The sequence below is a fragment of the Cervus canadensis genome, chromosome 20, assembly GCF_019320065.1.
Source record: "Cervus canadensis isolate Bull #8, Minnesota chromosome 20, ASM1932006v1, whole genome shotgun sequence".
NCBI lineage: Eukaryota > Metazoa > Chordata > Mammalia > Artiodactyla > Cervidae > Cervus > Cervus canadensis.
The window spans coordinates 15,765,736-15,782,007 of record NC_057405.1 but is presented as its reverse complement, the minus strand read 5'-3'; the positions used below and the strand labels follow the sequence as shown (position 1 = coordinate 15,782,007).

The following is a 16,272-nucleotide window of genomic DNA, read 5'->3' as shown; positions in this document are numbered from 1 at the left end:
CTGCGCTTTGCTGGAGCAGCCGTGAAGAGACACCCCACGTCCAAGGTAAGAGAAACCCAAGTAAGATGGTAGGTATTGTGAGAGGGCATCAGAGGGCAGACACACTAAAACCGTAATCACAGAAAACTAGCCAATCTGATCACAGGACCACAGTCTTGTCTAACTCAATGAAACTAAGACATGCCTTGTGGGGCCACCCAAGGCAGTCAGGTCATGGTGGAGAAGTCTGACAGAATGTGGTCCACTGGAGAAGGGAATGGCAAACCACTTCAGGATTTTGCCTTGAGAATCCCATGAACAGTATGAAAGGACAAAAAGATAGGACACTGAAAGAGAAACTCCCCAGGTCGGTAGGTGCCCAGTATGCTCCTGGAGATCAGTGGAGAAATAACTCCAGAAAGAATGAAGGGATGGAGCCAAAGCAAAAACAATACCCAGTTGTGGATGGGACTGGTGATAGAAGCAAGGTCCAATGCTGTAAAGAGCCATAATGCATAGGAACCTGGAATGTTAGGTCCATGAATCAAGGCAAATTGGAAGTGGTCACACAGGAGATGGCAAGAGTGAATGTCGACATTCTAGGAATCAGCGAACTAAAATGGACTGGAATGGGCGAATTTAACTCAGATGACCATTATACCTACTACTGTGGGCAGGAATCCCTTAGAAGAAATGGAGTAGCCATCACAGTCAGCAAAAGAGTCTGAAATGCAGTACTTGCATGCAATCTCAAAAATGACAGAATGATCTCTGTTTGTTTCCAAGGCAAACCATTCAATATCATGGTAATCCAAGTCTATGCCCTGACCAGTAATGCTGAAAAAGCTGAAGTTGAATGGTTCTATGAAGTCCTACCAGGCCTTTTAGAACTAATACCCAAAAAAGATGTCCTTTTCATTATAGGGGGCTGGAATGCAAAAGTAAGAAGTCAAGAAACACCTGGAGTAACAGGCAGATTTGACCTTGAAGTACAGAATGAAGCAGGGCAAAGGCTAATAGAGTTTTGCCAAGAGAACACACTGGTCATAGCAAACACCCTCTTCCAACAACACAAGAGAAGACTCTACACATGGACGTCACCAGATGGTCAACACCGATATCAGATTGATTATATTCTTTGTAGCCAAAGATGGAGAAGCTCTATACAGACAGCAAAAACAAGACCAGGAGCTGACTATGGCTCAGATCCTGAACTCCTTATTGCCAAAATCATACTTAAACTGCTTCTGTTAGGTCCATACTATTTCTGTTCTTTATTGAGCCCATCTTTGCATGGGCCTTGAAATGTTCCCTTGGTATCTCTAATTTTCTTGAGGAGATCTGTAATTTTTCCCATTATATTGTTTTCCTCTGTTTCTTTGCACTGATCACTGAGGAAGGCTTTCTTACCTCCCCTTGCTATTCTTTGGACCTCTGCATTCAAATGGGTATATCTTTCCTTTTCTCCTTTGCTTTTCACTTCTCTTATTACTGCTATTTGTAAGGCTTCCTCAGACAGCCATTTTGCTTTTTTGCATTTCTTTTTCTTGGGGATCGTCTTGATCCCTGTCTTCTGTACAGTGTCATGAACCTCTAGCCATAATTCATCAGACACTCTCTCTATCAGATATAGCCCCTTAAATATATTTCTCACTTCCACTGTATAATCATAAGAGATTTTATTTAGGTCATACCTGAATGGTCTAGTGGTTTCCCCTACTTTCTTCAATTTAACTCTGAATTTGGCAATAAGGATTTCATGATCTGAGCCACAGTCAGCTCCCAGTCTTGCTTTTGCTGACTGTATAGAGCTTTTCTGTCTTTGACTGCAAAGAATATAATCAAGTTGATTTTTGTGCTGAACTTCTGGTGATGTCCATGTGTGGAGTCTTCTCTTTTGTTGTTGGAATAGAGTGTTTGCTATGATCAGTGTGTTCTCTTGGCAAAACTCTTATTAGCTTTTGCCCTGCTTCATTCTGTACCCCAAGGTCAAATTTGCCTTTTACTCCAGGTGTTTCTTGACTTCCTACTTTTGCATTCCAGTCCCCAAAATGAAAAGGACATCTTTTTTGGGTATTAGTTCTAAAAGGCCTGGTAGGACTTCTTAGAACCATTCAACTTCAGCTTTTTCAGCATTACTGGTCAGGGCATAGACTTGGATTACCGTGATATTGAATGGTTTGCCTTGGAAACAAACAGAGATCATTCTGTCATTTTTGAGATTGCATGCAAGTACTGCATTTCAGACTCTTTTGCTGACTGTGATGGCTACTCCATTTCTTCTAAGGGATTCCTGCCCACAGTAGTAGGTATAATGGTCATCTGAGTTAAATTCGCCCATTCCAGTCCATTTTAGTTCGCTGATTCCTAGAATGTCGACATTCACTCTTGCCATCTCCTGTTTCACCACTGCCAATTTGCCTTGATTCATGGACCTAACATTCCAGGTTCCTATGCATTATGGCTCTTTACAGCATTGGACCTTGCTTCTATCACCAGTCCCATCCACAACTGGGTATTGTTTTTGCTTTGGCTCCATCCCTTCATTCTTTCTGGAGTTATTTCTCCACTGATCTCCAGGAGCATATTGGGCACCTACCGACCTGGGGAGTTAATCTTTACATTCCCTATCTTTTTGTCCTTTCATACTGTTCATGGGATTCTCAAGGCAAAATCCTGAAGTGGTTTGCCATTCCCTTCTCCAGTGGACCACGTTTTGTCAGAACTCTCCACCATGACCCATCATCCTGGGTTGCCCTACAGGGCATGACTCATAGTTTCACTGATTTAGACAGGGATGTGGTCCGTGTGATTGGATTGATTAGTTCTCTGTGATTGCAGTTTCAGTCTGTCTTATGGAAGCTTTCTGATGGGAGATATTGACTGAGGGGGAAACTGGGTCTTTAATCCAATTTTCTGCTCATGGGTGGAGCTGTGTTCCATCCCTGGTATTTACCTGGGGCCAAATTACAGTGGAGGTTACGAAGACAGTGGTGACCTTTTTCAAAGATCCCATGCATGTCCTGCTACACTCAGGACCCCCAACCCTGCAGCAGGCCACCACTGACCCATGCTTCCACTGGAGACTCCTGGACACTCACAAGCAGGTCTTTATCAGTCTCTTGTGGAGTCACTGCCCCTTTCTCCTGGGTCCTGGTTTGTGCCCTCCAATAATCTATTTCCCAGTCATTTGTAACTCTATGGTGGGGTCAACTTCCTAGCCTTTGGTAGAATGGAGAGAGGAGTATACTTTACTGAATCTGTGATTGGGTTATTAGTTGTCTCTGTAGTAATTCCATGATAAATAACACAAGATATCAAAATTATCAAAGACAAGTTGCTCCATCAAATTTGAAAAATAGATAAAACACCATACCTTTGAGAGAAAAGGGTATTCTCTCTGCAACGGAACTCTTCCAGCGTTAGTCTCTCCATGTGTTTGGATATGTCTCCCACCATAGTGGATAGACCTGAGGAATGCTGCAGCAGTGCTAATCTTCAGTCCTCTTAGTAATCCATTTTTCTTGTTAACTCTTTTTATGAGAAGTTCCCTGTCCAGATTGCTAATGTTGTTACTGTTTACTCTCTGGACTATGATTAATTCATCCGGAATATCAGTCATTTATTTCTGGTTACAAAGTATCTCACACATTTTAGCACACTTCTTGCTTTTCTTGATCTTTTATCATTTCTATGCCAGGGAATGCCTCAAAATCAGTGTTGTGCTTATCAATCCATAGCTCATTTAGTAATCTATGCCATACTGTGCTTAGTCACTCAGTCGTGTCTGACACTTTGCAACTCGATGGATTGTAGCCCTCCAGGCTACTCTGTCCATGGGGTTCTCCAGATAATAATACTGGAGTGAGTTGCCATGCCCTCCTCCTGGGGACCTTCCCAACCCAGGAATCTAACCCAGGTCTCCCGCATTGCAGATGGATTCTTTACTGTCTGAGCCAGAAGTGAAACCCAAGAATACTGGAGTGGGTTACCTATCCCTTCTCCAGGGGATCTTCCCAACCCAATAATTGAACCAGAGTCTCCCACATTGCAGGCAGATTCTTTACCAGCTGAGCTATCAGGGAAGTCCCTAGTAATCTGTAACATCTTAGATTTCATTAGATATTATGATATTTTCTTACTTTAATCTCTGTTCTAGATACCTATTGTTCAGAGACTGTAGTTTTGTATATACAGATATTCAGAAGTAATATCTTATTCTTGGTTTAGAAATATATATAAATTATTTGTTGGAGGACTTTTCCTTAGTCCTCCTGAGAAGATTAATCTAAGGAAATTGCCTTAGAAATTTAAATATCAAACTAAATTCTTTATGCATATAACTATTTGTCCTTTTTTGGTTATACTCAACTTTTTCTCATTGGCTGTCTTCTTTTTTCCCCTTTCTTCACTCTAATATAACAGACATAGATCATCAGGACTAGTTATAGTGGAACTGGGTGTCTTAATTTTTGGAAAATGCATGGCCATTTTCTTCCTAACAAGGCCATTTTCGTATACTACTTAAAAGTAGAATTAAGAAATAGATCACTAACTTTCTGTTCTATGTCCTTTCAAGAATAATAATTCTACGTGTTAACTAAATTTGACTTCTCGTATTTAATGATCAATCCCTTGCTGCTCCACCGTGGTTAAAATACATTGAACAGCCCGTCTTCCCAATGGTTGCATGCACAGTATCTCATTAGCATCCTCTCAGTGTTCTGTGCAGCTCTTTGTGAATAAATAAATACTTTTACTGCAGTGAGATTAGTGTATGATTACCAAGTGTCTACAAAGAATTGGGCTGATTTGAAAGCATAAAATCCAACCAATTTAGATAGTTTCCCTGATGAATTCAAGCTTGAGTCAGTTTGTGCTCAGACTTTTGAATGTGTTGTAATTCTGACTAAAAACTGAAACAGGATTATTTCTGTAAATCTAATATCTCCTTTCTGAAGTGCTCTGTGATATAAAGTCTACTGTACCATGAAATAGGTCTGTTGTGATTTTCCTTTCAACTCTGATGGCATGCCTAATAAACTCCTACTTCATTATATAGAGAAAAATAAGATTCATTTCTTAGACTGAGCATTATAGGAAAATGGGTTTCCATATTGTTTTTCCATCTGACAGACTGTTAGGAAATCTGCAAGTGTATAATCACAAAGGGTAATTTTGTTATTATCAATTGCTCATGACCTGAAAATAGGCTACAAATTGCTAAAAGTATAATAAGGGATAATTTCTAACACTTATATGGCTCACAGTTTTAAGAAATCCACACCAACTTGGTGTAATTTCACCAACTTCATTTCATTTCTCATGATCTTTATGTTTGGACACTGAAAAATATTAACATTTAATTAAGAAATGCATTATTTAATTAACTATCCATTAATTATGAGGATCCTCGGAGGGATCAAGGATTAAAAAATACATAAATAAAACTTGGTATTGACTCATTCTAACATTCCATGGTTTTTAAAATGCCAACATCAACAATATCCTTATGTTTTCTGGTTGTTATTGAATTAATTAAGCTGAGAAATTATAGCAAAAAATAAAGATCATTAACCCCTGGGTGAGGAGGATCCCCTGGAGAAGGAAATGACAATCCACTTCAGTATTCCTACCTGAAAAATTCCGTAGGCAGAGGAGCCTACCAGGCTATGCAATAGTCCATGGAGTTGCAAAAAGTCAGACACAATTGAGGGACTGAGCACACAGACAGTCAACAAGCTTACTTTGTAGCAATGTCATTAAATTGTATCTATTTTTAAATATCCCAAAGATCAAATGCAGCTGATGGTCTTGTTCTTTATGCAAAGGCCATGGTGGAGGGGAGGTGGAGATAGGAAGAGTGGGGATTGAAAACTAATACCTGTGACTCATTGTCTTCTGCACATCATCAAAAATATGTATTTTCAAAGCCAATTTTCAGTTGCAAAAGTTTCCTAGAAATATGTGACAACACTGTAAAGAGAATGTGATAAATCTGATTTTGTGTATTTTTATTTAAAACTATGTACTTTCTCAGGTAATTATTATATATTTTATTCCTCAGATATTATATATACTTGCACATATAATATGATAGGATATATACTTTAAGATATATAATTTTCAAAACAAAAATGTTTAATAACCATAAAACAATCAGAAGTTTATAATTTGGGAAGCAAATATCTTGAGTTAACAAAATTTATCACAATTTTGAGTGGATTTTTAATTAATAAGAGAGCCCCTCTGTTGGTCTAACTGTGTTATTCCAAATTTTTCATACATATCCATTAGCTTCCACCTGCTTTATAAACATACACTTCCCATCATGTTATTAGACACTTACAGGTTCAGTAGGTCTAGACTTTCAGTTAAGAAAAAAATACAGCTAGGATTAGGAGGAAATGGCAACCCACTATGGTACTCTCACCTGGAAAATCCCATGGCTAGAGGAGCCTAGACAGCTGCAGTTCATGGGATCACAACAAGTCAGACACAACTAAGTGACTTTCACTGCAAACCTAGTATTTCCTAGGGATTTGTTCACATAGGAAATTAAGTGTCAAGCCACCCTGCTGCTTCCATGCCTTGTATCTGAACTTTGTGCTGAAGTCTGTATGTGGACACTAAGGTGAAGCAGGGGCCTTTCTGTCTAATCTCACTAGGCAGGGTCATCCTACCACCCAGCTGTTTTGTCCAAGATCTTAAGTACTTACTTCTCAGTTTTTAGTTCAAGACTTGAGTACATGTTCTTTCCAATTTATCTCCATAGAATCTATAACTGTCTCAAACTCTACCTGTAATACTGTGGAAGGAATAGAGGGAAAGTATATTTCTGATATTACAGATACACAGACCTTAAATATAGATACACAGACCTTAAACCTGTTGGGTCTGTCCATGTTTGAAGAAATAGCATTCTTCTTCCATGTCTGAGTTTGAACCAATGTGTAGTAATAGCACATCCATCAAACAGAGAACCAAAATATTTTTTTATTTTTTTTTTGAGAACCAAAATATTAAACTGATTAATGATAGCATCTAGAAGAGTATAGCTAGTATAGGATCTACAGGGCTTATCAGTCTGCAGGTTAGAATACTTAGGTTCTTACCTGCCAGTGCTGTTGGAAACAATAATATATGCTCTTGTCAACTGGACTTCAGAAAGATTAGCTCCACTTAAACTGAGAACTTTGAACCAAAAGCTATTTCCTATCACCCAAGTAATTCATTGCACCTATTTTTGGGGAAAAGTAACAGAAGGGGTAAGGAGGCCAAGGGTTTTGTTGTTGTTCTTGTTTAGGGTAAGGTTCCTCTAAATGGAAACTAGGAACAGAAGACATTTCTGTCAAGTGTAAATTTCTATCTGACTTGAACCCATCATTGGTGGAAGTGTTGATTTCTTCCCAGGCTCTTTGGATCAGGCTTCTTGGCAACAAGTTTGATTTTTGGCTATAAATGAACAAGCTATAATTCTGACTTGATTTGAAATTAAAGGACCTTTCCTCCAATTTTCCTTGTTAGACTATGCTTCAGTACTTACAGAAATAGTGCTGAGTCCCTTAATTTTTTTTCTTTTCTACTTAAGAAGAAATTTAAAACACCAGGCTGTACAGTTAAGTATTTGTTTATAATAAATTTAGTTTTTTTAAACATTCTTACCATATCCAAAGCCAAATACACCTAAAAGGAATTTAATTAGAATCAATTCAGTAGGATAAACAGGATCTTTAGCCTCCTGACTGATAATGACTAGATTAATAAGCAACTTTTTCTGAGGATTAAAAGTCATTTATGTATAATTTCAGAAAAATAAATTCTAAAATAGATTAAGTTCTTTTCTTTCTAAAATTCTCCTTTTTAAAATATATTATCATGCAGTTTTACTTCTATGTAATTTTTATATACTAATATACTCTGCATTCCAGGAATTCATTAAGTCACTTAACATTTGTAATGTAGTCTGATTTTGTACCAAATACTGTTTTGTTGTTACAGAAGCAGTGGTAGGACAAGGTTCTCACTCTTAATAGCCAATTTTCTACTGTGAGAAATAACAAATAAAAATAAGAAATATACAAGGACTCATATGCATGTATGTTTCTCTGTGTGTATATACATTAATAAGTTCCCTACAGCAAAATAAAACAGGGTGATATGAGAGAGTAACCAGAAAGCTAAGATAAGCTACTTCAAGGAGTCTCCATTTACACTAAAGTCTAAGTAAGCAAGAGTCATCCCAGTGATAACATTCCAGGTTGAGAGGGCTGCTGGTACAGAACCCTCAGGTTAGAGTGAGTTCAGTGTGTTAGGGAACTGAAGATGCCCAGTGTATCTGGAAACTAATTAAGCAAGAAAGTTGTGATGTGGGTTGCTATCTGATGGGTTGTCAGGGGTCGTATCATATACACCAAAGAGGCTGGATTTTATTTGGAGTACTGCAAGAAGTTGGCATACTGATTTATATATTATAATCATATTAGATTTTCAAAAATCACTCTAGATGTGATGTGCATGGCAGTATAGTGAGTGTTGGCACAAGGAAACCAGTTAAAATATTATTCTCATTTGGGAGGGAAATAGTTATGACAGACTTGAATGTTAGTAACTGAGATAGTGATAAACAGACACATCTGGGCTACTTTTATGGGTAAAGTAGCCAGAACCTGCTGCTAAATTCAATGAAGGTAAGGAAAAATAAATTACTGTTAAGTTTTTTTAATTTATCATCATAAATAAGGGAAAATAAAGGTGGGGCTGCTCAGAGTGTTTTGGCTTGTTCATGTTACATTTGTGATGCCTACTAGATATTCCGGTGGTGTTACCATTGTATTAAGTTAGTCGTTCAGTCCTGGAGTCCAGTCAGGAGCGGAAATTTCAACTCCAGGGTCATGGTATGGTTAATGTTTTCTTCACGTTGATTGATGGTTTCAGTTATGTGATCTGGAAATAGTAGGTGAAAAAATAGATGCATGAATAAGTAAAAGATGACAGCAACAACCAATGAGCAGAGATGATTGGGAAGGATTTCAGGATCTGGGCAAACCACACAAAAAATAAATAAACACTATGAAGGAACTGAAGAGATAGAGTAAAGAAAGTGCACACTGTTTGATATACTGTGTGTGAAACAGGAATGTGATTTGCCTCCTGGCCCCTGGATCATCCCTCCTTTATAGTTTCTGTAAAGAAAATCCTAGCACAATCTGCGCAAGCCCAGAGGAAGCAAGAAGTTGAAGAAATCTGGCTGAAGAAACTATTATCAAGAAACAGATAAAAAAAAGCTAGCTAAACATTGGGAAAAAAAAAAAGAAACCGTGTGAGTTTGAGTCAGAACTGAAATACAGACCTAACATATATTAGGAAGACAAAATGTTTATTAGAAATAAGCATCTAAAAATTGTTTTAAAATAACATGTAGAACACGTGATTATTTGTATTCTCGAAATTCAAAACCTAGAAGGCTGCAAGATTGTTATTTTATTGAATGCATTCAAACTGGTTATGCTTAATAATTTAGTTGTCAAACAAGAAAAGATTTTACTATGGCTCACTGAATCAAATTAGAAATTTCATTTAAATTCCATCTACATTTTGGCAATGAAAGCTCTAAAATGGTATACTTGCACACCTTAAATACAGACTATTGTTGTCAAATCATGTGGAACATAATCAGAAATTGAAAAAAGTCAATCATAAATTATGTTTCTGACAAACTGAATGATATTCATTATATCACTTGGAATTTTAGCATTGTATTAATGATTTGTCCTAAATGGAATTGGGAATGATTATCTGTCCTTAAGAGATATGATATCCTTGCCATTTAGTGCATTCAGTCACTGTTACTTTTCCTTTCATTTAACAAATATTTTTTAAGCATCAGTATGTGTTAGTAGCTTTTCCAAGTGCCAGAGATACCAGAATGGATAATTACTTTTTTTTTTCTTTCATAAACCTAAATTTTAAAGCAAACAGCAGATGCATAAGCACCTGCTTGCAGAGAAAGGTGTAAATGGTATAGAAACTGGCAATAATTTTCTGTATCTGGAAAGAGCAGGCTGAAGCTTCCCAGGATGCCTTTTGATCAAGATTTTAAAAAGAAGCCATACACGACTGCAGACACTTACAAAGTCATTGTTTCTTGGAGCAGAGGATGAATGGGAAAAGGAGCAGGTTGAGAGAGATATTGCCAGAAAGGTAGACCAGACACATATTCTGCTGTATGAAGGACTTTTTACTTTAACCTCTAAGTCTGTACTTCTCGGATAGAGCTATATACTCTGGGGATTTATTTAAGGTCTCTTGTGGAGGCACCAGTCAGCAGTAGCTTGCTGCAGGGACAGGAGCTCTAGCTGCAGTAGACCTGGTCATGCAGCAGGTGGCAAAAGCCCTCGTGGAGGAGGTAGGCATTAGCCCCACCATACAGCAGGCGAGCAGACAATCCACAAACTGCAGAACAATTATACCAAAGAAATTCTCACACTGTTAAGAAAGTTCCATGATCCACAACAGATTTCCCAATCTCAGGATCAGGCAAAGGGACTGAGAACCCCCAGAGAATTTGACTTTGGAGCACAGTGAGACTTGATTACAGACTTCGACAGTACTGGGGAAACAAACTCTTGGAGGGCAAAAACAAATGGGAGGGCATTTCAAAAGGGAGGGGGTATATGCATACCTATGGCTGATTCATGTTGAGGTTTGACAGATATCAAAGAAAAGATCGAGAAACTTTATACAGTCAGCAAAGTCAAACCTGGAACTGACTGAGGCTCAGATCATGAACTCCTTACTGCAAAATTCAGACTTAATTTGAAGAAAGTAGGGAAAACCACTAGACCATTCAAATATGACGTAAATCAAATGCCTTATGATTATACAGTGGAAGTGTTAAACAGATTCAAGGGATTTGATCTGAGAGACAGAGTGCCCAAAAAACTAATATCGGCCATTTGTTACATTGTATAAGAGGTAGTGATAAAGACCATCCCCAAGAAAAAGAAATGAAAAAATACAAAATAGTTGTCTGAAGATGCCTTACAAATAGCTGAGAAAAGAAGAGAAGCTAAAGGCAGAAGATAAAAGGAAAGATATACCCATCTGAATGGAGAGTTCCAAAGAATAGCAGTGAGAGATAAGAAAGCCTTCCTCAGTGATCAAGGTAAAAAAAAAAAAAAATAGAGGAGAAAACTAGAATGGGAAAGACTAGAGATCTCTTCAAGAAAATTAGGGATACCAAGGGAATATTGCATGCAAAGATCGGCACGATAAAGGACAGAAACTCTATGGACATAACAGAAGCAGAAGATACTAAGAAGAGGTGGCAAGAATACACAGAACTATTTTTTAAAAAAATCTTAATGACCCAAATAACCACCATGGTGTGATCACTCACCTAGAGCCAGACACCATGGAATGCAAAGTCAAATGGGACTTAGGAAGCATTACTATGAACAAAGTTGGTTGAGATGATGGAATTTCAGTTGAGTCATTTCAAATCCTTAAAGATGATGTTGATAAAGTGTTCCACTCAATATGCCAGCAAATTTGGAAGTCACAGCAGTGGCCACAGGCCTGGAAAAGGTCAGTTTTCATTCAAATCCCAAAGAAAGGCAATGTCAAAGAGTATTCAAACCACTGCGCAATTTCACTCTTCTCACACACTAGCAAAGTAATGCTCAAAATTCTCCAAGCAAGGCTTCAACAGTATGTGAACTGTGAACTTCCAGATAGTCACAATGAATTTAGAAAAGGCAGAAGAATCAGTGATCAAATTGCCAGCATCTGTTGAATCATAGAAAAAGCAAGAGAGTTACAGAAAAAACAAAAAGCCTTTACCTCCACTTTATTGGTGACACTAAAGCCTTTAACTGTGTGGATCAAAACTGTGAAAATTCTTAAAGAGATGGGAAAACAAGACAACCTGTCCTGCCTCCTGAGAAATCAGTATGAAGGTCAAGAAGCAACCATCAGAACCAGACATGGAACAATGGGCTGGTTCCAAACTGGGAAAGGCGTATGTCAGGCTGTATATTGTCACCCTGCTTATTTATCTTATATGCAGAATACATAATGAGAAACGCTGGTCTGGATGAAGCACACGTTGGAATGAAGATTGCTGGGAGAAATATCAATAATCTCAAAAATCCAAATGACACCACCTTTATGGCAGAAAGTGAAGAGGGACTTAAGAACCTTTTGATGAAGGTGATAGAGAAGAGAGAAAAAGCTGCACTAAAACTCAACATTCAAAATCTTAAGATCATGGCATCCAGTCCCATCAATTCAGTTCAGTCTCTCAGTCGTGTCTGACTCTTTGCGACCCCATGAACTTCAGCATGCCAGGCCTCCCTGTCCATCACCAACTCCCGGAGTCCACCCAAACACATGTCCATTAAATCAGTGATGCCATCCAACCATCTTATCTTCTGCCGTCCCCTTCTCCTCTTGCCCTCAATCTTTCCCAGCATCATGGTCTTTTCAAATGAGTCAGCTCTTTGCATCAGGTGGCCAGAGTATAGGAGCTTCAGCTTCAACATCAGTCCTTCCAAAAAACATCCAGGACTGATCTCCTTTAAGATGGACTGGTTGGATCTCCTTGCAGTCCAAGGGACACTCAAGAGTCTTCTCCAACACCACAGTTCAAAAGCATCAATTCTTCAGCACTCAGCTTTCTTTATAGTCCAACTCTCACATCCATACATGACCACTGGAAAAACCATAGTCTTGACTAGACAGACCTTTGTTGACAAAGTGATGTTTCTGCTTTTTAATATGCTGTCTAGATTGGTCATAATTTTCCTTCCAAGGAGTAAGAGTCTTTTAATTTCATGGCTTCATCACCATCTGCAGTGATTTTGGAGTCCAGAAAAATAAAGTCAGCTACTGTTTTCACTGTTTCTCCATCTATTTGCCCCCCATCTATTTACCCCATCTATCATGGCAAATTGATGGGGAAACAATGGAAACAGAGACAGACAGAAAATAAACAGGACTTTATTTTCTTGGGCTCCTAAATCACTGCAGATGGTGATGACAGCCATAAAATTAAAAGACACTTGCTCTTTGAAGAAAAGCTATGATCAAACTAGAGAGTGTATTAAAAAGCAGAGACATTACTCTGGACAAAGGTCATCTAATCAAAGCTATGATTTTTCCAGTAGTCCTGTATGGATGTGAGAGTTGGACCATAAGGAAAGCTGAGCACCAAAGAATTGATGCTTTTGAACTGTGGTGCAAGAAGATCATACCAATCAATCCTAAAGGAAATTAGTCCTGAATATTCATTGGAAGGGCTGATGCTGAAGCTGAAGCTTCAATATTTTGGGCACCTGATGCGAAGAACTGATTCGTTGAAAAATACCCTGATGCTGGGAAAGATTGAAGGCAGGAGGAGAAGGGGATGACAGAAGATGAGATGGTTGGATGGCATCACCGACTTGATGGATATGGGTTTGAGCAATGTCTGGGTATTGGTGATGGACAGGGAAGCTGGTGTGCTTCAGTCCATGGGGTTGCAAAGGACGACTGAACTTATACTGGCTAGTTAACATCACAAAAGTAACTGAAGTTCAATCTTTGACTTTCAAGTTTCCCTACAGATTGATATGCAGTGTACAAAGTCCATGGGACTCTTCAGGCAAGGTTACTGGAGTGGGTTGTCATTTCCTTCTCTTCCCTACCCAGAGATCAAACCCATGTCTCCTGTATTGGCAGGCAGATTCTATGCCAGTATATTTTTTTCCTTATTTAATTTTTGTTGGTGAAAAGCAACTGTACTTCAATACAAATTAATTAAATATATATGTATATATAATTTAATTAAATATATAAATATATACTTATATATATTTATATAATAATAAATATAATAAATAAATAAATAAATATATATATATATATATATATATATATATATATATATTATATATATATATATTCTTACCAATTCTTCAGTTCAGGGCAGCTTCTTAAGGACCCGAATGATGCCCTTTGTGATGAACTCACCAGAGAGGATAGGGTCCTGCCTCTGGATCTCTGGTGAACAGAAGCTTAAGTGCGGCAGACACCTTGATCCAAGTTGTTTAACCACCTCCTGTCTTGAAGATTAAGAAAGTTTACTTTTGTTTTGGGTAAGACAAATTAGAAACACGGATAGCCTGTGATCACAGGTCCTAGTTTTATAAACTCTTTCATCCTTTGTTACAGTGGAACAAAGTCAAGCTCACACTGAATTCTGGCCTCTTTCCCTTATTACAATAACCTTAAATAATGCCTGTCTTGCTCTTTACCTTTAGTGAAACTTTTGTTTGACAATATACTCCTCAATTTCTAGTAAATTACATCACCTTACCCAGGATACTTATGCAAGCTTAATTGTTTGCTGATACATGCAACTTTTAGATTTTAGTGAAAGCCACATACCACCTCCTCTAGGATATATTAGTTAGTGTATACTAAACTATATATAATTCCCATAATCAATTTCTAAATGTCATTAAGAAGAATGTACTAAATTCTATAGGATCTAGTGGTTTCCCTTACATTCTTCAATTTAAGTGTGAATTTGGAAATAAGGAGTTCATGATCTGAGTCACAGTCAGCTCTCAGTCTTTTTTTTTGCTGACTGTATAGAGCTTCTCCATCTTTGGCTGCAAAGAATATAATCAATCTGATTTTGCTGCTGACAATCTGGTGATGTCCATCTGTAGAGTCTTCTCCTGTGTTGTTGGAAGAGGGTGTTTGCTATGACCAATGCATTCTCTTGGCAAAAGTCTATTAGCTTTTGCCCTGTTTCATTCCATACTCCAAGGTCAAATTTGCCTGTTACTCCAGGGATTTCTTGGCTTCCTACTTTTGCATTCCAGTACCCTATAATGAAAATGACATCTTTTTTGGGTATCAGTTCTAAAAGGTCTTGTAGGTTTTCATAGAACCATTCAATTTCAGCTTTTTCAGCATTACTGGTCAGGGCATAGACTTGGATTACCGTGATATTGAATGATTTGCCTTGGAAACGAACAGAGATCATTCTGTAATTTTTGAGACTACATCCAAATACTGCATTTCAGACTCTTTTGTAGAGTATGATGGCTACTCCATTTCTGCTAAGAGATTTGTGCCTACAGTAGTAGATATAATGATCATCTGAGTTAAATTCACCCATTTCAGTCCATCTTAGTTCGTTGATTTCTAGAATATTGACGTTCACTCTTACCATCTCCTGTTTGACCACTTCCAATTTACCTTGATTCATGGACCTAACATTCCAGGTTCCTATGCAATATTGCTCTTTACAGCATCAGACTTTACTTCCATCACCAGTCACATCCACAATTGGGCGCTGTTTTTGCTTTGGCTCCATCCCTTCATTCTCTCTGGAGTTATTTTTCAACTGATCTCCAGTAGGATATTGGGCACCTACTGACCTGGGGAGTTCATCTTTCAGTGTCCTATCTTTTTTGCCTTTTCATACTGTTCATGGGGTTCTCAAGGCAAGAATACTGAGGTGGTGTGCCATTCCCTTCTCCAGTGGACCGTATTCTGTCAGACCTCTCCAATATAACCAGTCCATCTTGGCCCCTCACAGCATGGATTAGTTTCATTGAGTTAGAAAAGCTGTGGTCCATGTGATCAGAATGGCCAGTTGTCTGTGACTGTGGTTTCACTCTGTCTGCCCTCTGATGCCCTCTCTCAGGGCCTAACATCTTACTTGGGTTTCTTTTACCTTGAACATGGGGTATCTCTTTCGCGGCTGCTCCAGCAAAGCACAGCAGCTGCTCCCTACCTTGGACGTGGGGTAGCTCCTCTCGGTCTCTGCCACTGACCTTGGACGTGGGGTAGCTCCTATTGGCCACTCCTGCACTGTCTTGCATCCGTAGCTCCTGTGAAATGGTATGGACCCAACAGAAGCAGAAGATATTAAGAAGAGGTGGCAAGAATACACAGAAGAACTATACAAAAAAAGATCTTCATGACCAAGATAATCATGATGGTGTGATCACTCACCTAGAGCCAGATATTCTGGAATGTGAAGTCAAGTGGGACTTAGGAAGTATCACTCTGAACAAAGCTAGTGGAGGTGATAGAATTCCAGTTGAGCTATTTCAAATCTTAAAAGATGATGCTGTGAAGATTCTGCACTCAATATGCTAAGAAATTTGGAAAACTTAGCAGTGGCCACAGAACTGGAAAATATCAGTTTTCATCCCAATCCTAAACAAAGGTAATGCCAAAGAATGCTCAAACCACCACACAATTTCACTCATCTCACATGCTAGTAAATAA

The 16,272-nt window shown here is 38.4% G+C and overlaps 1 long non-coding RNA gene across 1 annotated transcript; it reads left to right on the top strand.

Annotated features, from left to right (window-relative positions):
* Positions 1-1,646: 1,646 nt before the first annotated feature.
* Positions 1,647-14,654, top strand: LOC122422782. The gene is made up of 3 exons (XR_006263961.1): positions 1,647-1,680; positions 2,351-2,353; positions 14,510-14,654. It is a non-coding gene; the product is annotated as an uncharacterized LOC122422782 (long non-coding RNA).
* The last annotated feature ends 1,618 nt before the right edge of the window (positions 14,655-16,272 follow it).